Genomic DNA, 17,682 nt, shown 5'->3' on the forward strand with positions numbered 1-17,682 from the left:
TATTAGTTTAGTTTAGATGTGTGAATGAGGTATGGATGGATGATGGAATCAACCTCCAGCCCCAGCCTGTCCTGATGAAATAAAGTGAAAACACCCAGCGGCTGAAGATGCAGACAACAGCCCTGACAAGGTAAGAGGAGTCCACCCTCAAAAGAAAAGAACAAAAGTACAATTGAAGAAACATCAAAGCCAGGTTCTAGGCTGAAAGTCATGTCTGCAATTGACGGGTGATCAATCACACCGAACCCAGAGGCAGCGTGACACAGCAAGACCTATAGACTCTGGATTCAAACAAAAGCCTACAAAAAGGACGGGTGAGATGGAAGACGTTGAAGGGTAACATTCTGCTGCCAACATTGAAGGGCATCGGTGCATGCCCAACAGAGACCCAGCTCTTCCTTGTGCCTGGCGTTCCTGGCCAGTTAGCCACCACAAGCTATGAACCCAAGCCACGAACTCAAGCTACAGTCAGGACTGGTAACTATACAGCAGCAGCAGAACCTGTGTGTGTGTATGAACGAACATCTGAATGAAATGTTATAGCTCTAACTGACTGCCTACAATGATTCTTTTTGTATTCACAATAAATGTGACATTTTGTCTTATCCCCTCTAATAAGATCCTTCTGGTTTTTATTTTATTGGTATAACATCTTAGGACTCAGGAGTTCTGTTTGTAGCTCAGCCACAGAGTAGTCACTGTGTGACCTTGTGCAAGTTATTTAATCTGTCCATTCCTCAGTTCCCCATCTGTAAAATGAGGCTAATAATTCTCAACTGTGAGGTGCTATCAGGATGAATTCATTAATGTAAGTGAGATTAGTGTTTACTGTGGTTACCTAGAGCCAATGTGTAGATGGACTACTAGGGGGCCTTAGAGGCAAAGCATAAAAGCACTTGGGTAACAGGAAATAAAGGCTTTTCAGTTACTCACATATTCACCGTAGAGGCCTGTGTCTCTGTGCATATGACAAGGTGCCCAGTTCCTACAGTGATGAGAGCAATAGAAAAGCCCATACATCAATAACAAATAAACACATCTGAAAACAAATGCTGACCTGACCATTCTTGTGGTCTTTTTATTTGTGTCCCATTTTTGAAATAGACTTAGGCACTTAGAAAATTAAGCCCCTTTCTCTTTCCATGAGACATAATCACTCCTTAGTCACTTTTCAAAATATTTCCCCTTATGTAGACTAATGTCTCTTCATTTAATGAAAACACATTGGCTTCAGTCCAGCACTCCTCCACCAGATGATTTCCCCGCAGACTCCATGGAAAAGAAGCAGTCTTCACAGCACCACTTTACAAAATGGCTGTCATGCCTGGGTTCTGTACTAGCCCTGTGAATTATAGGAGGCCATCAAAGATTCTCTTACCTTTTGTCTGTCTTGTTTTCTCCCATTACATTTTTTTTTAAAATGCTGCATCTAAAAGATTGGCAAGGCCAGACACACATTGTTTAAATAAATAGAACTAACCATTATCCCTAAAATAGTCATTGTAAAAGGAATGAAGCAAGGAAACTATAACTGAATCAGCATTAGTCCTGTAATATCATTCAGCCATACCTCAATTATACATGCAAAGTTAGGGTCTTCATGCTTAACCAGGTCATGATCAGTAGGAACTTTAATCATTGACCTTAAACTGAATGCCAAGGAACAAAAACAAGGATCATTGTTCACCAACTAGTGTTCCTGAAATTCTTTACCTGATGAAGCCAAAGAAGCTAAGAATAAATATCTCAAAATAGGTTTACGCATGGTCTAATCTAGTTTGATGTTTCCTGCTTGTCTCCTTCTACCAACACCTATACAATATGCTGAAAAGACTATCTTAAAAAAATCAAATAATGCTGACTCTACCTATAGGACCACAATATACAATAAAGTGGATACCGTTTTTCAGTCAATTGTGCATCCACTTTATTGTAATTTAATCCAGACTATATTGTTCTTATTTGCTCATGAGAATGTCATATGGGATTGTGTCTAAAGTCTTATTAAGGTCAAGATATATCCTGTCACTGCTGTACCCCATCCACTAGGCTGGTTACCCTATCAAAGAAGGAAATTAGATTGGTTTGGCATGATTTGCTCTACACAAATCCATGCTGGCTATTATTTATCACCTTATTTTTCTTGCAAATTGTGTACAATTTGTTCTACTATCTTTCCAGTTGTTGAAGTTAGGCTGATTGGTCTGTAATTCCCCAGGTCCTACTTGTTCTCCTTTTTATAGATAGTTACAATTTTTGCCCTTTCCCTGTCCTCTGGAACCTCATCCATCCTACACAAGTTCTTGAAGATAACTGCTAATGGTTCAGAAATTCCTTAAGTACTCTAGGATGAATTTCATCGATCCCTTCTGATTTGAATACATTTAACTTATATTAATATTCTTTAACCTGTTCTTTCCCGATTTTGGCTTGCGTTCCTTCCCCTTGTTGTTAATATTAATTGGGTTAAGTATCAGGTCTATGCAGATCTGATAACAATTAACCTTTTTACTGAAGACTGAAGAAAATAGGCATTAACCACTTCAGTCTTCTCTGTCATCTGCTGTTAGTTCTCCTTCCCCATTACATAATGAACCTACACTGTCCTTCATCTTTCTCTAACAGTATGAATTTATAGAACCTCTTCTTATTTTTTTATGGCCGTTGATAGTTGTAATTCATTTTGTGGCATGGCCTTTTTGATTTTCTCCCTACATGCTTGTACTATTCTTTTATACTCATCCTTAGCAATTTGTCCTTGTTTACACTTTTTGTATGATTTTTTTTAATGTTCAGGTTATTTAAGAGCACCCAATGTAATCATATTGGTCTCTTACTATTCTTCCTATCTTTTTTCCATATCAGGATGGTTTGCTGTTGTGCCTTTTATATTGTCTCTTTTACAAATTGCCAGCTCTCCTGACTGATATGGAGAAAACATAGAATCATAGATTAGAGTTGGAAGAGACCTCAGGAGGTCATCTAGTCCAACCCTCTGCTCAAAGGAGGACCAACACCAACTAAATCAGAACCAACACCATCTAAAGGAACAGGGGAAAAGGAGCCAGGTGATCAGGGTCACCCTGACAAGCAGCCAGGCAACAGGCATTTATCAGCTGCGGTCATGGGGGTGGGGAGGGGAAGGAACTGTGTGCTAGTTGACAAGAAGGGAGTAGAGGAAGAGGCTTGGTGAGAGAAGGTAAGTAGCAAAGTTGATTGCTGAAAACTGGGTCCATGGGGGGAGGCTTTAAGCACAGTGTGAGTACATTAACTTTTCACCTTTGAGTTCTGAGCTGTTCTGCCTTGCCAATTTAGTGGTATGAGAGGACTAATGTGTTAATAAAATAGAAGTGGGGCAGGGCTAGACAAAAACTTTTAGGGCTTATGGCTGCTCATTAGGCTGATATCTACCTTGCCACTATGAACTGTGAATATTGCCTTCTGTAAACTGTGAATGCTAAATTTGTGTCCTATATCTAAACTAAACAAAAATCTTTACAGCTGTGTTTGTAAGTATTGTTCAATAAGTAAAATATTGGATATTGATTTTTCTGTACAAGGTATCAAGTTCACTCAAACATTGCTTCATTTGCATTTGTCTTCATGTAGAATTCAATCACACACACACACACATATATGAATCTTAGCCTCCGTGAAGTAAAGGGAAAGATATAGGAATTGAAAGGAGCAGACATATTGTAGTGGAAAATCAATTTGTTCATGCAGATTCATGGGTCTTTCCTCCATTTGTTATGTACAGCATTCAATACAAAAAAAGGCATATACCTTGTGTGTCACTAGTATATGAATTGCCCATGAATGAATCTTAGTACAGTTCTATGATCTTCAAAGGGATATAAAGTGCAAAAAAAAAAAAAAAAAAAAAAAAAGGAAAAAAAAGGGTGAATACCACAGTAGATTCTGCTGTTATTTCAGTTTTTTTCCATTTCTACTGCTACACATGCTAACATTCTTTCTGTATCTCAGAACAAGCCAAGAGACTGACTGGCACAGTGGTATGATCACTGGAGTGATGTGTTCAATATAATCTGTAGTAGCAAGTTACTGGAGTATGTACAGAGTTAGACATCGGAGTAAATTTTCAGTTTTGTTAGCTATTCTCTCAGTGAATATGTCATTCGTATAATAACCATCTAAGGTCAATAAGAATGGAGATGGCTACTCTGTAGCCTTTAGTCTGAGTGTAACGTCAAATTTGATTGAAATCTGGGGCATGGAATAATTTAAGATTCATCAGGCATTCTCAAAAGGCCTCATAGTTTAGGGAGAAGAGGCCAAGCAGTGTCACTTGGGAAATATTTGTATCTAGCTGTAAGGAACATATGATGTTTTAGGAAATTTAAATGAAAACTCCATTCAAGTTGTGTGCTTTAGGTTTATTGGAGCATGATCATAATCAAGAATGAATGAATAGACTGCCAATAAATAGATATGAGATGCCACTACATCAGATCAGTGAAGAGGGGAGCTCTTTGTGAGAAGAACCATCTTGATTGGGAATGGTCTCCTCATTGAGAACATACGAGGGGTTTCAGGGCACAATCTTTTTGATTGCTCAATCTGATCCTGTTAATCTCTTGTATGCTTACCTTGAGAAATGTCATTTTGAAGGAAGTGTGAGAAAGTGGTTTGGTTTCTGAGGTACTACAGTTCTATTTCAGCTTGATTACTCATCACTATTGATCTGAAGAGGAAGGAAAAGAAGAAAATCAAATGGAGAGAAGATACTAAAAACTGTAACGGGAATGTCTTTCTTTTGCATGTGAGAGTCCTTTGTGCCAGACAAATACCTGTATTTGTCCCTGAAATGACATAATGTTCACTGAGTAACAAATGTAGTGAAGCTAAATGAGATTAGCAACCTTGCTATCAGAAGCTTTGAACTCTAGTATGAGTCTCTAGTGAATTATTCACAAAATACATTGTTGGATTCTCTTGACATTTGTGACCCAAATGCCCCCACAAACTTTAGCTTTTGAATTTTGGGCTTTTACGACTGTAGAGGATGATTCCATATGTTAAGAACACTCTCTTTTTTTCAGTGATATTGATCTGAGTATAAAATATCATTGTCAACGTTTTCAAAGTAGTTGCGGGACTTGATTCAGATTTTTAGTACTTCGTTCAGACTTTTGTTTCTTGTTATATCTTCCCTTTCTTCTACCCTTGTGTAGACTGAAAAGATAAACAATTAACCATGGGCTCCCAGTGCTATGCTGTAGCAAAGAGGAAAAACGTACTCTTTGGATGTATAAACAGCTATTTACAGGTACCTACATGAGGAAGAGATTTCTGGTTGCTGACAGCTCTTTAATCTAGCAGAGAGATGCCTAACGTGATCCAATGACTGGCAGTTGAAGCTAGAAGAATTCAGACTAGAAATAAGGTGCACCTTTTAAGCAGTAATTAACCATTGAAACAACTTACCTAGGGATATGGTGGCTTCTCTATCACTTGAAGACATTAACTCAATACCGGATGTCTTTTTAAAAGATATGCTATGTGTCAAACAGAAGTTATGGGCTCGATGCAGAAATTACTAGGTGAGGTTCTTTGGCCTCTTTTATGCAGGAGGTCAGACTAGGTGATTATAATGGTTACTTCTAGCCTTAAAATATTTAAATCTATAAATTTATTTATTTTGCCACTTTCATTTGTATCTGCTATGTCCTGTCCTGTTGCCTTCATAAAAGAGCCATGCTGTCCCATTGGATGGCTCCTATTAAAGTTAATATGAGTCACTATAAAGTATTGGCAAGTATGTAAGGCTCCATTTACAGGATACAATGTTAAAGCTGTTCCTTTATATTGTTAATCTGGACTTCATCATAAATAATTAGAAAAGAAAGAAAAATAGTTTAAGCTAGACAAAGTCCAAGTCTCTGGATAACTAAAGGTTTAAATACTGTAGAGAGAAATTAAAACTTCAGCACACAAAACATGACTAAATCTTATGTGAGGGTACAACAAGAAACATGAGAGTGAGAAGCAGTACAAGAACCTACTGGAGAAATACATAAAAAGTGTCAATATTCCATTGTCAAATACAAGAGCTGTTGATAACTATACATACACCCTGCTTTTTATCACCTATAAGGAATTCCATCTACTGGCATATAGTAATGCTGTGGCATCATACAGGGGCTTTAAAGACCCTTGGCTGGCCAGGTTAAAATTCCCTCGGTGTAGACACTATGTAAGACAGCCCCCATGGATGTCTTACACAGGGCCTCATGCAATAGCTACTGTAGGAGATGTGATGGGGCAAGGATATTGCATAGATGCTGTGGGAATTGTGAGGAGCTCCCCGTAGGAAGCTACCATAAGTTAAAGCAGGTCCCTGAGTTATGCTGGGGAAGGCACTGAACCCCAAGCAATCCCTAAAGCCACCTTTGCCTTGTGTCTGTGCATGCTGCACCTGCAAGGGACATAGCATACAATCACACTGAGAGGCTGTTGTACTGTTCATAAGGTTATAGATTCAGTAAAGTTGTTGTTGCACTGCAAAATGGCCTCCTAGCTGAGCAGCTCTTCACAGCTAATGTGTGAGGCTGCCTTTTTTTTTTTTTTATCCACTGGTCAGACGTAATTTATTAAAGTTATTTGTTCTTTGTCAGAAACCATTCAGTTCAGCATATTTAAAAAAATATGATTTTTTTTGGGCTTTTCTGATATGAATTAGGTGTTTCTGTCTTTGCTGATTATATAGTGCAGGAGGAGTGCTATGTTTAATCTGTCAACTATTTACTTAATGGTAATTTTAAAGGTGTCCACTTTTCAAGTTCCTTCAACTGAAGATAAAATAATTAGGGATTTGAGCACTAAATGATATGCGTGAACCACTCAGTTTGCAGAAGTGATAAAGAAGAGCCAAGACTGCAACTAAATTGTAGAGAACAATGAAGTGAAGGCAGGTAAATTGTTCTGGACCTGGAAAAGTATAGGAGATTGATCTGTTGATTAAGATGTAGAAACCATTCAGGCAGCAACTCCTCCATTTATAGTGCATAGGGAAGGATAATATATGCTTCATTAAACTGTTTAGACCATAGTTAATGAAAGTTATTTGTGGCGTCTCAAAACCAGACAATTGTTCACCCTGCCAAGAATATTAGTTAAATGTAAAAAAAAAAAAAAAAAAAAAATCCTGGACTTTTGATCAATGTTGCTATCATCAGTGAAAAGTTGATATATATTTAGTTGACTGCAGCTCAATAATCTATTGTCGTCTTTAGCTGGACTCAACAAAATGGACCAAGTTCATTCCTGGAATAAACAGGAAACAGCAACAACCTTGAAATCATCAGGGTTACATTTGACCTATATGTCTAACTGATAAATATGACAGGATAGAGAACCAGATCCAGCAGAACAGGCAGGGCTTAATTTGTGCCAGGGCTTGCCAGGGCTGAGCCCCAGCACCTCTGTGTTTGTTGAAGTAAAAAATTGCTTGAGCCGTGGCACCTAATTGCTTGAGCCCCGGCACCTCTTTCATTACAAATTAGGCACTGAGAACAGTCAGTGAAAGCTGGGATCCTTTAAATGCTTATGTAAAATAAGCAAAAGCTATTTAACTGTTTTCTGGCTTTCATTATAAAATAATAAACTCAAGGAAGTAATCATATGCTGTTAAAGGAGATTAGAGTGACTGCTGCAGTCAAATATACTGTATTGTATTCTTGAGTACTGTTCAGCAAAACAGACTAGATTCTGATTTCATTTACTTCAGTCGTGATCTAGAGAAATCCATTTACAGAAGTGGATTTACATTGATATAACTGACTTTGTCCCAGTGTGAACTACTTACGATGATGTTTAGAAACTCTGCATTGTAAAATATTTGAATATGATAGTATATAGAAAATAACAGAACTTAGTTCAACAAGTAAGTGACTTTGAAAAGTATACAGCAACAATTAAACTTCTTATTTCAATATAAAATTGCATTAAAACTCCTGATAATCTGTATACAATATACATACTGGTACATATACAGCTACTCTGTAACATTTTCATTATTCTTTATTTCGCTTTGTGCCCTTTTTTCAATACACTCTATAAAACAATTTGAATTTTTTAAAATGACTAAACATATGAAAGTTTACGGTATGAAAAAGAAATACTGACTAGAACAGGGAGAGTGCTGAAAAAAGACAAGCCATGGTAATGCTGCAGATGGTAAATTCCGTGACATTACTACAGAGTGAGCTACTATGAAAGTGATTACCAAAGAGAAAAACATAGCAGGAACATGTTGAGGCAATGCTAAGCAGGTTCTCTCCCCGCTCTGAGTGTATAAGCAGCAACCACATGAAGAGGCTAGATTGTTTCTTCAATCATCCTAAACTACCAGTAAAAAGGAATCGTGACATGAATCTATGACAATGAAGTGGTGTTACTAGAGGAGGCAGACACTCAGGGCAATGGCAAGTTTAAAAAAAATGAAAAAAAGTCACAACGGAAAATACAGGGCTAAATAGAGTTCTATAGAAACCATCTTTCAGAAGTGATACTTAAAAAGGAACAAAAAAGTGAATGCCCATTTACACTACAGTCTAGAAGTCTGTTAAAAATCAATTTTTAACTCTAGAGCAAAAGGATGAAAGAGTACAGTCTGCTACTTTTGCAGAGGGAATGATGATACAGACATAGAAATACCTGCTCTAATAAATAACTTATAAAAAATATATTTTAATGCCGTAGAGAAAATGTTTGCATAATATTCAGCCAACCACCAATTCAAAACAGGCATGAGAAAGTTATTTTCTTCACACCCGCTCCTCTAGCAAAGGGCTATGAATGACTGATATGTGATGTAAAACACTGGCCAAGTTCCCACTGGAAGATCTTGCTGCTCTTGAAGAAACATTGCATACGATATGAAAGCATTTCTAAGATTATTGGAAATTTTTCAAAACGCCTGCAGTCCCCTCCATTCACAGAGGCTGAAGTCTTATCTAACTCCTTGAAACATGTTTTTTCAAAAGTGAAGAATACCCAAGCAGAATCTTATTTTAGAACTGGGATATTAGACATTTTCTGACATGTGTGACTTTCATTTTTTCCCCATAAAGTATATATTGGCAGCAGACTTCCAGATTTCTTGCAAATACTTTTCATAAATAAAATTATAACTAGGTCTCTTCTAGAAATAGCCATCCAAACATTTAAATTTATTTCATATAAACAGTGATGAAAGTTTAAGTATAGCAGGTTAGCACAAGATTTTTACTATTGATCTGTATTGGGGCATTTTTCTGTTTTTTCAGTTTTCTGCTATTTCTTGAACATACAATGTCAGACCTCTAAGACTGTCATGTTTTCACTTTTCTGCTTCTCATTAAGTGCCGGGACGTGGTGGTCCATCGTGGGCCGGCTCCCTGCATCACAGTGGCAAAGGGTAGCCACCATAGATTTGCTATTCACCCTTTTATTGAGGTTAGTGGGGTATGGGGCTTCACCCCAAATGTGTTGGCCAGAACAGCTGTGTCAGCATGGTAAGGGATATATGTTGCTTTAGTATGAGGCTGGCAATGGGAACATTCTGTGGAGCCCCGGGGGAAAACCAACATTTTTGTTTTCCACAATCTTTTTCCCAGCTTTCTCCTGGACGCTGCAAAGCTACTTGCTGCCATCTATTAAGGATTTAAGGTAAAGCCACAATAGCCCTTAATATTTTAATAAAATCTACAATCTCATGAGTTTTTTGTTGTAGCCTAAATCCCTAAAAAAAAATAAAACCTCTCCATGAGAAGGACAAACAGTACACCCCACTGGAATATATTTTTGATTGGTAGCAGTGACCTATTTGGAGCTCACCTATAATAATTTTATGAATGTATCTGTTCTCTAAGTTTGCAGTGTTGTAGTAGCAGTGTTGGTCCCAGGATATTATTATTGTCTTTAATATGTTTATATATGTGTGTCTGATTGATTGTTTGTTTGTAAGGGGTCTGCTATATAAATAAATGGTGTTAATTCAAGAAGCTCTTCACTGTCCATAAGCAGGAAAGAATGAATGGCTTTTGGTAGTCACTCATTTACCAACATTTGAGGGACAGTGCAAGAGCAGTTTGCTTTGAAGTTCCACCTCCAACACCCCGCTGAGATCACTGGACTGGGGTAAGGCAGCAGGGCCAAAAAAGGCCAGTGAAATTGAGAACAGATAACTGTGTGGATAGATTTAATAAATTCATAAATTCCAAGGCGAGAACAGACCACTGTGATCATCTAGTCTGACATCTTTTTTTAACGCAGACCATAAAACTTCCCCAAAAATAATTCCTAGAGTGCATCTTTTAGAAAAATATCCAATTTTGATTCAAAAATTGTTAGTGATGGAGAATGCATCAAGATCTTTGGTAAGCTGTTCCAGTGGTAATAGTTAATGACTTAAAAGTCTGTCCCTCAAAGACAGTGGAAGGGCGAGATAACGTTGTTGATCTGGAATGAAATAGGATTTTGTAGCATCTGAGGTAAGATAGGCATGCATGTAAACCTTGTGGTGTTTTAAAAATCCCTTTCTCTTAGATAGTGCTATGTTCTTACTGTTAAGATTAAACAATACTTTGTTTTAAGAAGGCTGCTTTGTGTTACTGTATTCTTCATTGGTCACAGACTCCCAAAGTGAAGACCTGTAGGTACCCAACCAATCAGACCTGCTAAGTATGCAGTCAATACTTAGGGAGCTATACCCAGGACATAGTCTAAAATGAGAGAATCACAGGATTCAACCCCAACTAAGGTAAAGGCTGAGGTCTGAGACCTGAGGGGATGCACTCAGAGAGGCCAGAGAAGGTCCTGTAACTGTGACAGTAGCAGGGGTGCTGGAACAATTTGTATAGTGGGGGTGCTGAGAGCCATTGAACCAAACTGTAAACCCAGTATATTATGGAAACCACTTCAATCCAGGGGGTACTGCCATACCCCCAGAACCACTAGTTCCAGTACCTATAGACAGTTCCCTACAGGAAAAAGAAGTATTTTTCAATTTTTCAATTTCCCCTGTTCAGTAAGGACTTAACCTAAAATAATCTAATTTCCCCCTTTAAATAATACCTGCCCTGTTTCTAGGACTATGACAGAACTAAAACAAATGAAAAACAAGCCCTAGGCTCATCAAGATGAAATTCTCTGTGTTATGGTAGGTGAGTGGTTCAGGTGTTCCACTATACTTCGGAAGGTTGTGGGTTCAGGTCTTGCTTGATGTCATAGTGAAAGGTCACCTTTTATCCACCCAACTTCAAAATAAATACCTGATCTATTGGGTTACCCCAGTCAAAGCAATTGACTCTGATACTGGTGACATTACTCCCTTCTGTATCATTGGCTATATAACTGACATGCCTTAACTGCATCAGTCTGATGAGCCATTGACTCAGGGGAGCTTTGAGTTTAATAGGTGTGCGGGCACTAAATCTGCCTAGCCTTGCCAATATGTATTTAGGAATATACAGTGAATGAGTTTCCCACCTACCCAAAATACTCAAAGGAGAAGACAGGAAACCACTGCTTGCATTTCACAAATATAGGAACATGCATCAAACAAGCAATACCATTGTCAAAATACACATGGAATCATGCATTTAGTCCACTTCCATCATTTTAAGACCATGCAGCAAACCAGTCTGCAGCATCACATATATGAGAGCATGTCATAAACCAGTCCTCATGACGGCCAGAACATATAAAGAAATATTTGGTAAACCACCCCATATTGGTTGCCAACATATACAGAGGAACACAATAAACTTTGGAGTATGTATGCCTAAATATTGCCCCCACCACTGACCATACACATTTAAGTGAATGAAGTAAGCTAGCAAAATTTTGCTAAGTTGAGGCTAATATTGCATGCATTTAAGTGCATTTCTTTCTATAGAAGCATGCAATACACAGCACACACTAACCAACAACCATTTTTGAGGAATAGGGCCTATACTCCCTAGTCTAATGCATGCTGTCTTCCACCAGAAACTTTAGAGCATCAAATAAGACCCACTACTCTGCCTATCTATGGAAACTCCTTTGCTCCACACACAGATCTGGATACGCTGATCTCACATACTTATACAACCTTAGCTGCTCCTAAACCACTGCCTCATGCATATATACCACTACCTCATTGCCTTTCCACATATACTACTGCCTCGTTTCCTTCTACCATTGTACATGAATATGAGGTTGCTCACCTTCCCAGCCCCAAGTCAAGTCCGCATGTGTACTTTCACATTGTAGGCTGTGATGGAAGAAGTTTTCTGGGCCAACATCACCCACCATCGTTTCTTCAGTGTGTTTGAATTTATCATGGTACTGCACTTGCATTATAGGAATTCTGAAATGGATCTCTATAACATAGAGCATAGTAGTAAATTAAAAAGGAGGAGGCCTTCTTTGGCAAGGTCCCTCACCAAAGGCTCTTAAGCAAACTAAGTAATCATGGGATAAGAGAAGATCTTCTCATGGATCAGTAACTAATTAAAAGATAGGAAACAAAAGGCACGAATAAATGGTCACTTTTCACAGTGGAGAGAGGTAGATAATGGTGTCCCTTAAGTATCTGTACTGGGAACAGTTTGTTTCAACATATTTATAGATGATCAGGAAAAAGGGGCAAAGAGTGAGATGGCAAAGTTTGCAGATGATACAAAATTACTCAAGATAGTTAAGTCCAAAGCAGACAGTATATAGTTACAAAGGGATCTCACTAAAATGGGTCACTGGACAACAAAATGGCAGATGAAATTCAATGTTGATTAAATGCAAAGTAATTCATATTGGAAAACTTAATTCCAACTGTACATACAAATTGATGGGGTCTAAATTAGCTCTTCCCACTAAAGAAAGAGATGTCGGGCTCAACGGGTAGTGATCAATGGCTCCATGTCTAGTTGGCAGCCTGTATCAAGTGGAGTGCCCCAAGGGTCGGTCCTCGGGCCGGTTTTGTTCAATATCTTCATAAATGATCTGGAGAATGGTGTGGATTGCACCCTCAGCAAGTTTGCAGATGACACTAAACTGGGAGGAGAGGTAGATACGCTGGAGAGTAGGGATAGGATACAGAGGGCCCTAGACAAATTAGAGGATTGGGCCAAAAGAAATCTGATGAGGTTCAACAAGGACAAGTGCAGAGTCCTGCACTTAGGATGGAAGAATCCCATGCACCACTACAGATTAGGGACCAAATGGCTCGGCAGCAGTTCTGCAGAAAAGGACCGAGGGGTTACAGTGGACAAGAAGCTAGATATGAGTCAACAGTGTGCCCTTGTTGCCAAGAAGGCCAATGGCATTCTGGGAGGTATAGGTAGGGGCATTGCCAGCAGATCGAGGGATGTGATCATTCCCCTCTATTCGACATTGGTGAGGCCTCATCTGGAGTACTGTGTCCAGTTTTGGGCCCCACACTACAAAAAGGATGTGGAAAAATTGGAAAACATCCAGCGGAGGGCAACAAAAATGATTAGGGGACTGGAACACATGACTTATGAGGAGAGGCTGAGGGAACTGGGATTGTTTAGTCTGCGGAAGAGACGAATGAGGAGGGATTTGATAGCTGCTTTCAACTACCTGAAAGGGGGTTCCAAAGAGGATGGATCTAGACTGTTCTCAGTGGTAGCTGATGACAGAACAAGGAGTAATGGTCTCAAGTTGCAGTGGGGAAGGTTTAGGTTGGATATGAGGAAAAACTTTTTCACTAGGAGGGTGGTGAAACACTGGAATGCGTTACCTAGGGAGGTGGTGGAATCTCCTTTCTTACCTATTTTTAAGGTCAGGCTTGACAAAGTCCTGGCTGGGATGATTTAGTTGGGGTTGGTCCTGCTTTGAGCAGGGGGTTGGACTAGATGACCTCCTGAGGTCCCTTCCAACCCTGATATTCTATGATTCTATGTTGGAGTCATTATGGATAGTTCTCTGAAAACATTTGCTCAATATGCAGTAGCAGTCAAAAAAGCAAACAGAATGTTAATAGCCATTAGGAAAGGGATAGATAATAAAATAGAAAATATCATAATGTCACTATATAAATCCATAGTACACCTACACCTTGAATATTGTGTGTACCTCTAGTCACCCTGTCTCAAAAATATATATATTGGAATTGGAAAAAGTACAGAGAAAGGCAACAAAATTATTAAGGGAATAGAACGGCTTTAATATGAGGAGAGATTAAAAAGATGGGGACTGTTCACCTTAGAAAAGAGACATCTACTGGGGGATATGATAGAGGTCTATAAAATGATGAATGGTGTGGAGAAAGTGAATACGGAAATGCTATTTACCCTTTCACATAACACAGAAACCTGGTTCACCCAATGAAATTTGTAGGCAACAAGTTTAAAAGAAGCACAAGTAAATACTTCTTCATACAAAGCATGATCAACCTATGGAACTCAATGTCAAGGGATGTTGTGAAGGCCAAAAGTATAACAGGGTTAAAAAAAGAATTAGATATATTCATGGAGGATAGGTCCATCAATGTCTATTAGCCAAGATGGTCAGGGATGCAACCCCATGCTCTGGGTGTCCCTAAGCCTCTGAGTGCCAGAATCTGGGATTGGATGATAGAGGATGGATCACTAGATAATTGCCCTGTTTGGTTCATTATCTTTGAAGCGTCTGGCACCGGCCACTGTTGGGAGAGAGGATACTGGGTGGATGGACCATTGGTCTGACCCATTATGATCATTTTTATGCTCTTATGAGGCAGGTAAAGGATCAGTAGGGCTAGGGATTAATTAAATGGCATGGGACAAACTTCAGAGGAAGAAATTGGGGAAGACTTTAAAGGAGAAATATGTCTTCACTCCTGCATTCAGATCCAGAAATCAGCACCCTGCTTTTTTGAATACAGATAGGATCCAAAACCAAAAGGATGTTCAGATTGAGTAGCCATTCGAAAACTTGTCCAATACATATTTACATAGGGAGGCAGTGTGGCCTAGAGAGTGCAATGGAAAGGGACTCAGGAGATGTAGAGTATATTCCTAGCTCTGCCATTGGCCTACTGGGTGACCTTGGGCACTTCTCTGTGCCTCAGATTCCCCGTCTATAAAATGAGGATAAGGATGCTGCCCTCTGTGAGATCTATGGATGAAAAGTGCCATATAAGAGCTAGATATTGTTATTTTATAGTTGAGATATCCACTAGTTTGTCTATAAACTTTGGTTGAATCACTATCCAAACTCACAAAGGGCCCAGTCCTAAGTTCCCTATGCACCCAAATGTCCCACTAAAATCAGTGGGAGTTCTCAGTGTGCAAGGAATGTAAAATAGGGCTCTAAATGATTTTTTAAAACTTTGCAGGGTAAATATTGACATAAATAAGTGATGAGAAAATATCAGAAGATTCTGAAGTTTAGTTCAGATAAGCAGTCAAAAGAATGGATGTTTCTGTTTTGTGCTGTCTAAACAATGTGAACATTTTATGTCCAGGAAGCTAAACAGGAAATCTCTTTACAACAGATTCTCTTGCAAGTGTTTTCATTTCCAGTCTAAGCAGAAATACAAAGAGAACAATCTTTTTCACAGTATTTGTCACTTCTGCTTCAGCTAGACCTGGAAAGGGTCATGCGAATGCATGGGTCTGGTTTTAGTTTGGGTAGGTCCTTATTTTGACTGAACCTGTTTCTCCATCCCTAACAATAAGGGGTCTTTAATGTTTTAAAACTTATTGAATGAGCTTAAACCATAAACAGATTTTCCTTCCCTCACTGTGCTTTCACTTTCTGGCTTGGTCTCATTGAGTTATATAAACATACTGTATATTGAGACTTCTTCGATAACAATGCAGATAGAACTGAAAACAGGGAAATTTGGAATGTCTGCCAGAATGGATATTCAGACCCTATGCCATGAATTTTAAGCAGATTGGTGTATGAATTTCCAGATAAAAGACTTTGCTCAGGATCCAAGAAATATAAGTAGCAGAAAAAGAAAGACTTGTTAATCCAATTTCCAGTTGAAATAAAAGATATCACAGGGGTTGAAAGACTAGTTTCCATCAAATGTGCTATTGCAATCATTCTTTAACTTGTTCTAGTAAAGGAACACTTAGACTGTTCCCTGGAGAAACAGACCTTTGATGGCAACCAGTTTTTCACAGCTTGCTTGTATACTTGTTATTTCAAAGTCAACACGAGAGACAAAAAATTTTATATATTTTGTATGATATACTCCACAGTGGTTTTTTAATCCACTTCAGAGTAGAATTCAAACAGGCATAAAATTTTAACAAGGACAAGCCTGTGTATATAATTCTCTGAACATTAGCCATGTTGTGGTTAGGAAATATATAACATTTAATCGGAACACACTTAATTAGGATGGCTGCTTTATTAGGACACCTCCCAAGAGACTGATTTAGCTTGAATGTGAATATTAGTGCCTTTAATCTGGATAATAATAGTTTATATTCTGTTTAACAAGGATGCATTCATCCTGTTGCCAAGAGGTTACGTAGTGTTCAGCCAAGTGTTAAATAGGTGTGAAATTCTAAATTCTGATATCACGCAATCCACCAAATGCAGATAAAAAGAGAGAGATAAAGGTGAAATGCCATGAATACCATTTTTATTCTTGTGCTATTGTTGTTCTGGTTTTTTATTTAATTCTTTATTTCCCCTCTTCTTCCCCATCCTTTTTCCCCCTGGAATTTACTTTCACCAGATATGTGACTTGAATAACTATAAATACTTATGATGTCAGATAATCTGAGGTATCTATATTCCTGTGAATATGGGTCCTTCCACCTTGATCTGATTTTGCATGACATTCAAAAAATATAATAGTTATAAGGTCTTGCCTTCCATCTAAGGATTTTGAGAAATATGTTATTGGATTTATTTACAACAGCCTTGTGAGATAAGATAAAATGACTCCTGAAAATGTTTTTTATACTGCCCTCCATGAACCAAACACCTGTTCCTGGGAGCTGAATGAATCAAGGGCTGTATATCCCATTGTGTTGATTGCTGGCTTGGAGAAGCAGACATCTCTGATGAAGCCATTTGGTCATTTGTACAATGGGAAACCATCTCAAGGTCTGAAGGACTGAAAAGCATTTTAGATCTTATAATTTCTGTTGCCTCATTCTGAAATTGATTCTCCAACTCTAAGATATGAATTAGATTTCATCAGCTAGGTGCAGATAATGGGAATCTTTGGGGATCTGGGCCCCAGTGAATATAAAATAACTGCCAGCCTCAATTTTTTCATTTACGTTCATATCAATAAACCATTCTGTTTTACTCAGCCTATTAAGCACTCCACCCAGAGCTTAATCTCAGATATTTGTTCCTTTATTTAACATATGTAAATCATTCCATATTGGTATATTTATTATATGTGCCTAGGATTTGGCCTGGGAAATATATAGTGTTTCTTGTTCTAGGTCTGTCTCTGGGATGGCAGCCCTGAAATGATTAATGGAAAAAAAGAATCTTATCCACCTGAAGTGATCTTATTAGTTAAGATATATTTTATAGAGCAGATATTTAATGAAATTAAAACAGACCCGTATTTCAATATGGCAAGGATTGCTGTAAATCCAGTCTGGTTACTGTATACATAGATATAGTTTACTAGGATTATAAAAACAATTTATTCCCAGAAAAATGTGGATTCAGCTTCATTTTATGGGCACTGAGCTCTCCTGTGTAACA

The 17,682-nt window shown here is 38.3% G+C and overlaps 1 long non-coding RNA gene across 1 annotated transcript in view; it reads left to right on the forward strand.

Moving 5' to 3' along the window:
- The first annotated feature begins 3,151 nt into the window (after positions 1-3,151).
- LOC122464948 overlaps positions 3,152-17,682 on the forward strand; it is a 52,525-nt gene continuing 37,994 nt past the window's right edge. Inside the window, exon 1 of the long non-coding RNA XR_006289411.1 lies at positions 3,152-3,199. This is a non-coding gene — a long non-coding RNA (uncharacterized LOC122464948). The remainder of the gene's footprint in view (positions 3,200-17,682) is intronic.

The sequence above is a fragment of the Chelonia mydas genome, chromosome 3 (genome assembly GCF_015237465.2).
Source record: "Chelonia mydas isolate rCheMyd1 chromosome 3, rCheMyd1.pri.v2, whole genome shotgun sequence".
NCBI lineage: Eukaryota > Metazoa > Chordata > Testudines > Cheloniidae > Chelonia > Chelonia mydas.